This window comes from Oryx dammah, unplaced genomic scaffold (assembly GCF_014754425.2).
Source record: "Oryx dammah isolate SB20612 unplaced genomic scaffold, SCBI_Odam_1.1 HiC_scaffold_26, whole genome shotgun sequence".
Taxonomy (NCBI): domain Eukaryota; kingdom Metazoa; phylum Chordata; class Mammalia; order Artiodactyla; family Bovidae; genus Oryx; species Oryx dammah.
In genome coordinates this window covers 84,538,215-84,544,953 of record NW_024070210.1, presented here as the reverse complement: position 1 = coordinate 84,544,953, position 6,739 = coordinate 84,538,215, and positions in this window count along the sequence as shown.

Here is a 6,739-nt window from a genome sequence, read left to right as displayed (position 1 = left end):
GATACTAAAGGAATATTTCATGCAAAGATGGGCACATAAAGTATAGAAACAGTCTGGACCTAATGGAAGCACAGTTCAGTTCGGTCGCTCAGTCGTGTCCGACTCTGCGACCCCATGAACCGCAGCACGCCAGGCCTCCCTGTCCATCACCAACTACCTGAGTTCTCCCAAACCCATGTCTGTCAAGTTGGTGATGCCATCCAACCATCTCATCCTCTGTCATCCCCTTCTCCTCGGCCTTCAATCTTTCCCAGCATCAGGGTCTTTTCAAATGAATCAGCTCTTTGCATCAGGTGGCCAAAGTATTGGAGTTTCAGCTTCAGCATCAGTCCTTTCAATGAACACCCAGGACCCATCTCCTTTAGAATGGACTGGTTGGATCTCCTTGCAGTCCAAGGGACTCTCAAGAGTCTTCTCCAACACCACAGTTCAAAAGCATCGATTCTTCAGTACTCAGCTTTCTTCACAGTCCAATTCTCACTTCCATACATGACTGCTGGAAAAATCATAGCCTTGACTAAACGGACCTTTGTTGGCAAAGTAATATCTCTGCTTTTGAATATACGATCTAGGTTGGTCATAACTTTTCTTCCAAGGAGTAAGCGTCTTTTAATTTCATGGCTGCAATCACCATCTGCAGAGATTTTGGAGCCCAGAAAAATAAAGTCTGACACTGTTTCCACTGTTTCCCCACCTATTTGCCATGAAGTGATGGGACCAGATGCCATGATCTTCGTTTTCTGAATGTTGAGCTTTAAGCCAACTTTTTCACTCTCCTCTTTCACTTTCACCAAGAGGCTTTTTAGTTCCTCTTCACTTTCTGCCATAAGGGTGGTGTCATCTGCATATCTGAGGTTATTGATACTTCTCCCAGCAATCTTGATTTCAGCATGTGCTTCTTCCAGCCCAGCATTTCTCATGATGTACTCTGCATATAAGTTAAATAAGCAGGGTGACAATATACAGCTTTGACATACTCCTTTTCCTATTTGGAACCAGTCTGTTGCTCCATGTCCTAACTGTTGCTTCCTGACCTGCATGCAGATTTCTGAAGAGGCAGGTCAGGTGGTCTGGTATTCCCATCTCTTTCATAATTTTCCACAGTTTATTGTGATCCACAATCAAAGGCTTTGGCATAGTCAATAAAGCAGAAATAGATGTTTTCCTGGAACTCTCTTCCTTTTTCAAAGATCCAGCAGATGTTGGCAATTTGATCTCTGGTTCCTCTGCCTTTTCTAAAACCAGCTTGAACATCTGGAAGTTCAGGGTCCATGTATTGCTGAAGCCTGGCTTGGAGAATTTTGAGCATTACTAGCGTTTGAGAGTACAATCATGCAGTAGTTTGAGCATTCTTTTGCATTGCCTTTCTTTGGGATGGAATGAAAACTGACCTTTTCCAGTCCTGTGGCCACTGCTGAGTTTTCCAAATTTGCTGGCATATTGAGTGCAGCACTTTCACAGCATCATCTTTCAGGATTCAAAACAGCTCAACTGGTATTCCATCACCTCCACTAGCTTTGTTCGTAGTGATGCTTCCTAAGGCCTACTTGACTTCACATTCCAGGATGTCTTGCTCTAGGTGAGTGATTACACCTTTGTGATTATCTGGGTCATGGAGATCTTTTTTGTACAGTTCTTCTGTGTATTCTTGCCACCTCTTCTTAATATCTTCTGCTTCTGTTAGGTCCATACCATTTCTGTCCTTTATTGTGCCCTTCTTTGCATGAAATGTTCCCTTGGTGTCTCTAATTTTCTTGACGAGATCTCTAGTCATTCCCATTCTGTTTTCCTCTATTTCTTTGCATTGATCGCTGAGGAAGGCTTTCTTATCTCTTCTTGCTATTCTTTGGAACTCAGCATTCAGATGCTTATATCTTTCCTTTTCTCCTTTGCTTTTTGCTTCCCTTCTTTTCACAGCTATTTGTAAGGCCTCCCCAGACAGCCATTTTGCTTTTTTTGCATTTCTTTTTCTTGGGGATGGTCTTGATTCCTGTCTCCTGTACAGTGTCATGAACCTTCATCCATAGTTCATCAGGCACTCTGTCTGTCAGATCTAATCCCTTAAATCTATTTCTCACTTCCACTGTATAGTCGTAAGGGATTTGATTTAGGTCATTCCTGAATGGTCTAGTGGTTTTCTCTACTTTCTTCAATTTCAGTCTGAATTTGGCAATAAGGAGTTCATGATCTGAGCCACAGTCAGCTCCCAGTCTTGCTTTTGCTGACTGTATAGAGCTTCTCCATCTTTGGCTGCAAAGAATATAATCAATCTGATTTTGGTGTCGACCATCTGTTGATGTCCATGTGTAGAGTCTTCTCTTGTGTTGTTGGGAGAGGGTGTTTGCTATGACCAGTGCATTCTCTTGGCAGAACTCTATTAGCCTTTGCCCTGCTTCATTTTGGATTCCAAGGCCAAATTTGCCTGTTACTCCAGGTGTTTCTTAACTTCCTACTTTTGCATTCCAGTCCCCTATAATGAAAAGGACATCTTTTTTGGGTGTTAGTTCTAGAAGGTTTTGTAGGTCTTCATAGAACTGTTCAACTTCAGCTTCTTCAGTGTTTCTGGTTGGGGCATAGACTTGGATTACCGTGATATTGAATGGTTTGCCTTGGAAACGAACAGAGATCATTCTGTCATTTTTGAGATTGCATCCAAGTAGTGCATTTTGGACTCTTTTGTTGACTATGATGGCTACTCCATTTCTTCTGAGGGATTCCTGCCTGCAGTAGTAGATATAATGGTCATCTGAGTTAAATTCACCCATTCCAGTCCATTTTAGTTCGCTGATTCCTAGAATGTCAACGTTCACTCTTGCCATCTCCTGTTTGACCACTTCCAATTTGCCTTGATTCATGGACCTGACATTCCAGGTTCCTATGCAATATTGCTCTTTACAGCATTGGACCTTGCTTCTATCACCAGTCACATCCACAGCTGCGTATTGTTTTTGCTTTGGCTCCATCCCTTCATTCTTTCTGGAGTTATTTCTCCACTGATCTCCAGTAGCATATTGGGCACCTCCCGCCTGTGGAGTTCCTCTTTCAGTGTCCTATCTTTTTGCCTTTTTATACTGATCATGGGGTTCTCAAGGCAAGAATACTGAAGTGGTTTGCCATTTCCTTCTCCAGGGGACCACATTCTGTCAGACCTCTCCACCATGACCCATCCGTCTTGGGTGGCCCCACACGGCCTGGCTTAGTTTCATTGAGTTAGACAAGGCTGTGGTCCATGTGGTCAGATTGGCCTGTTGTCTGTGACTGTGGTTTCCATCTTTCTGCCCCCTGATGCCCTCTCTCAGTGCCTACCTCTTACTTGAGTTTCTCTTACCTTCGATGTGGGGACTCTCTTCATGGCTGCTCCAGCAAAGTGCAGAAGCACAAGATATTAAGAAAAGGTGGCAAGAATACACAGAAGAACTATACAAAAAAGATCTTAATGACCCAGATAACCAGGATGGTGTGATTACTCACCTAGAACCACACAGCCTGGAGTGTGAAGTCAAGTGGGCCTTAGGAAACATCACTAGGAACAAAGCTAGTGGAGGTGATGGAATTCCAGCTGAGCTGTTTCAAATCCTAAAAGATCATGCTGTGAAAGTGCTGCACTCAATATGCCATCAAATTTGGAAAACTCAGCAGTGGCCACGGGACTGGAAATGGTCAGTTTTCATTCTAATCCCAAAGAAAGGCAATGCCAAAGAATGTCCAGACTACCACACAATTGCATTTATCTCACATGCTAGCAAAGGAATGCTCAAAAATTTCCAAGCTAGGCTTCAGCAGTCTGTGAACTGAGAACTTCCAGATGTTCAAGCTGGATTTAGAAAAGGCAGGGGAACTAGAGATCAAATTGGCAACATCTGTTGGATCATAGAAAAAGCAAGAGAATTCCAGAAAAATATCTGCTTCATTGACTATGTGGGTCACAAAACACTGAGGAAAATTCAAGAGATAGGAAGAGCAGACCACCTTACCTGCCTCCTGAGAAATCTGTATGCAGGTCAAGAAGCAACTGTTAGAACCAGACATGGAACACCGGTGTTAGTCACTCAGTTGTGTCTGACTCTTTGCAACTCCATGGACTGTAGACCACCAGGCTCCTCTGTCCATGGGATTCTCCAGACAAGAATACTGGAGTGGGTCACCATTTCTTTCTCCAGAGGATCTTTCCAACCCAGGGGTCGAACTTCTGTGTTGCTGCTGCTAAGTTGCTTCAGTTGTGTCTGACTCTGTGTGACCCCATAGATGGCAGCCCACCAGGCTCCCCCGTCCCTGGGATTCTCCAGGCAAGAACACTGGAGTGGGTTGCCTGTTCCTTCTCCAACTTCTGTGTTGCAGCCAGATTCTTTACTGTCTGAGCTACAGGGAAGTCCTGGAAGTCCTAACACCGGACTGGTTCCATACTGGGAAAGGAGTACATCAAGGCTGTATATTGTCACCTTGCTTATTTAACTTATATGCCGAGTACATCATGTGAATGCTGGATTAGATGAAGCACAAGCTGGAATCAAGATTGCTGGGAGAAATATCAATAACCTCAGATATGCAGATGACACCACCCTTATGGCAGAAAGCAAAGAGGAACTAAAGAGCTTCTTGATGAAAGTGAAAGAGGAGAGTGAAAAAGCTGGCTTAAAATGCAACAGTCAAAAAACTAAGATCATGGCATCTGGTCCCATCACCTCATGGCAAGTAGATGGTGAAACAATGGAAACAGTGACAGACTTTATTTTCTTGGGCTCTAAATTCACTGTGGATGGTGTTGCAGCCATGAAATTAAAAGGTGCTTGCCCCTTGGAAGAAAAGCTGTGACAAACCTAGACAGCATATTAAAAATAACTTGGCTGACATAGGTCCATATAGCCAAAGCTATGGTTTTTTTCAATAGTCATGTATGGATGTGAGAGCTGGATCTCAAAGAAAGCTGAGCACTGAAAAATTGATGCTTTTTAACTGTGGTGTTGGAGAAGACTCTTGAGAGTCCCTTGGACTGCAAGGAGATCCAACCAGTCAATCCTAAGGAAATCTGTCCTGAATACTCACTGGAAGGACTGATGCTGAAGCTGAGGCTTCAATACTTTGGCCACCTGATGGGAAGAACTGACTCATTGGAAAAAACCCTGATGCTGGGAAAGATTGAAAGCAGGAGGAGACGGGGATGACGGAGATGGTTGGATGGCATCACCAACTCAATGGACATGAGTTTGAGCAAGCTCCAGGATGATGACAGGGTGATGGTGATGACAGGGAGGGCTGGCATGTTGCAGTCCATGAGGTTGCAAAGAGCTGGACTGACGACTGAGCAACTGAACTGAGTTTAATGGACTAAGGGCTTACCGGGTAGCTCAGATGGTAGAGAATCTACTTGTAATGCAGGAGACCAGAGTTTGATCCCTGGTCGGGAATATCCCCTGGAGAAGGGAATGGCAAACCCCTCCAGTATTGCTGCCTGGGAAAGCCATGGTCAGAGCAGCCTGGCGGGCTGCAGTCCATGGGATGGCAAGAGTAGGACACGACTTAGTGACTAACACTTGACTTCTTTGATAGGCTATAAGACCCTGACTTTGCCAGCAGGTGGGGGAAAGGATTTCAAGTCCAGAGAGCTGTAAGTGCAAAGGCCCTAAGGCCAGAAGATGTTTGTCTTTTTGGCAGAATAGAAATCAGGCCACTCATTCCTGAGATAACCCCAGAAGACACTGGCAAGACTTGACTTGAATTCTGAAATTTCTCCTCAACATTCCTCCTGGGAGATTGCCGAAGGGACTTTACAATGGCCCCTTGGTATTTGTACGAATTCTTTAACTCTATAATAAATGTTCTTCAACAAATAGTTGTCACACTCATTCTCTCCATGTCAAGAAACAGGTTTCTAAATCTCGCTTTACGTTTTGCCTCCTCCAGAGTGTGGAACCACTAATCTCAAAGATAATTTAACCCAGCCTTAAAAAAATATGTTTGATGATGTGAAATGCACATTTCCAGAGCCCAGATGCACAGATGCAGAAGACCCAGAGTGCATGCTGGAGGTGAGCATGGTTCTGGAGTTTTGAAGTTTTTATCAAAAACCCCAGTGATTTTTAATACTATAAGAGAGTTTAAGAAGCATTGATATAGTCCAACTATCCCTCCCTCTTTTGGACATAATTTCATACTTAAGAAACACGTTGCCAAATAGTAAAAAGAATTCTTAGGTACTTTTCACTTCCCCCCTTTTGGTGTTTATATTACTCTCTAACAGTGAGAAACTTGGCTCCCTTTATTTGCAATATATTTAATGTTGTTTCAGAACTGCTAATCCACATCTTCAAAAAGGCCAACTAATTAGAATTCAATGTTTCAAGTTCTTTTTGTCTTGAGCCTGAGGGCATACGTGAAGTCACTCAGTGTCTGACTCTTTGTGACCCGTGGACTGTAGCCCACCAAGCTCCTCTGTCCATGGGATTCTCCAGGCAAGAATACTGGAGTGGGTTGCCATTTCCTTCTCCAGGGGATCTTCCTGACCCAGGGATCGAACCCAGGTCTCCCACATTGCAGGCAGACGTTTTAACCTCTGCACCACCAGGGAAGCCCTTAAATAGAATACAGTCTCTCAGAAAACCTCCTATAGAGACACAGAACTTCAGATTGAAGTACTAACATCAAAGATTTCAAGGGAGGAAAGGAAGCCAGGTTGAAAGAAGAAGGGGGAGGAGGCGGGGGAGGGGGGCGAAAGGGGTGGCCTTACAGACGTCTCCTGCCA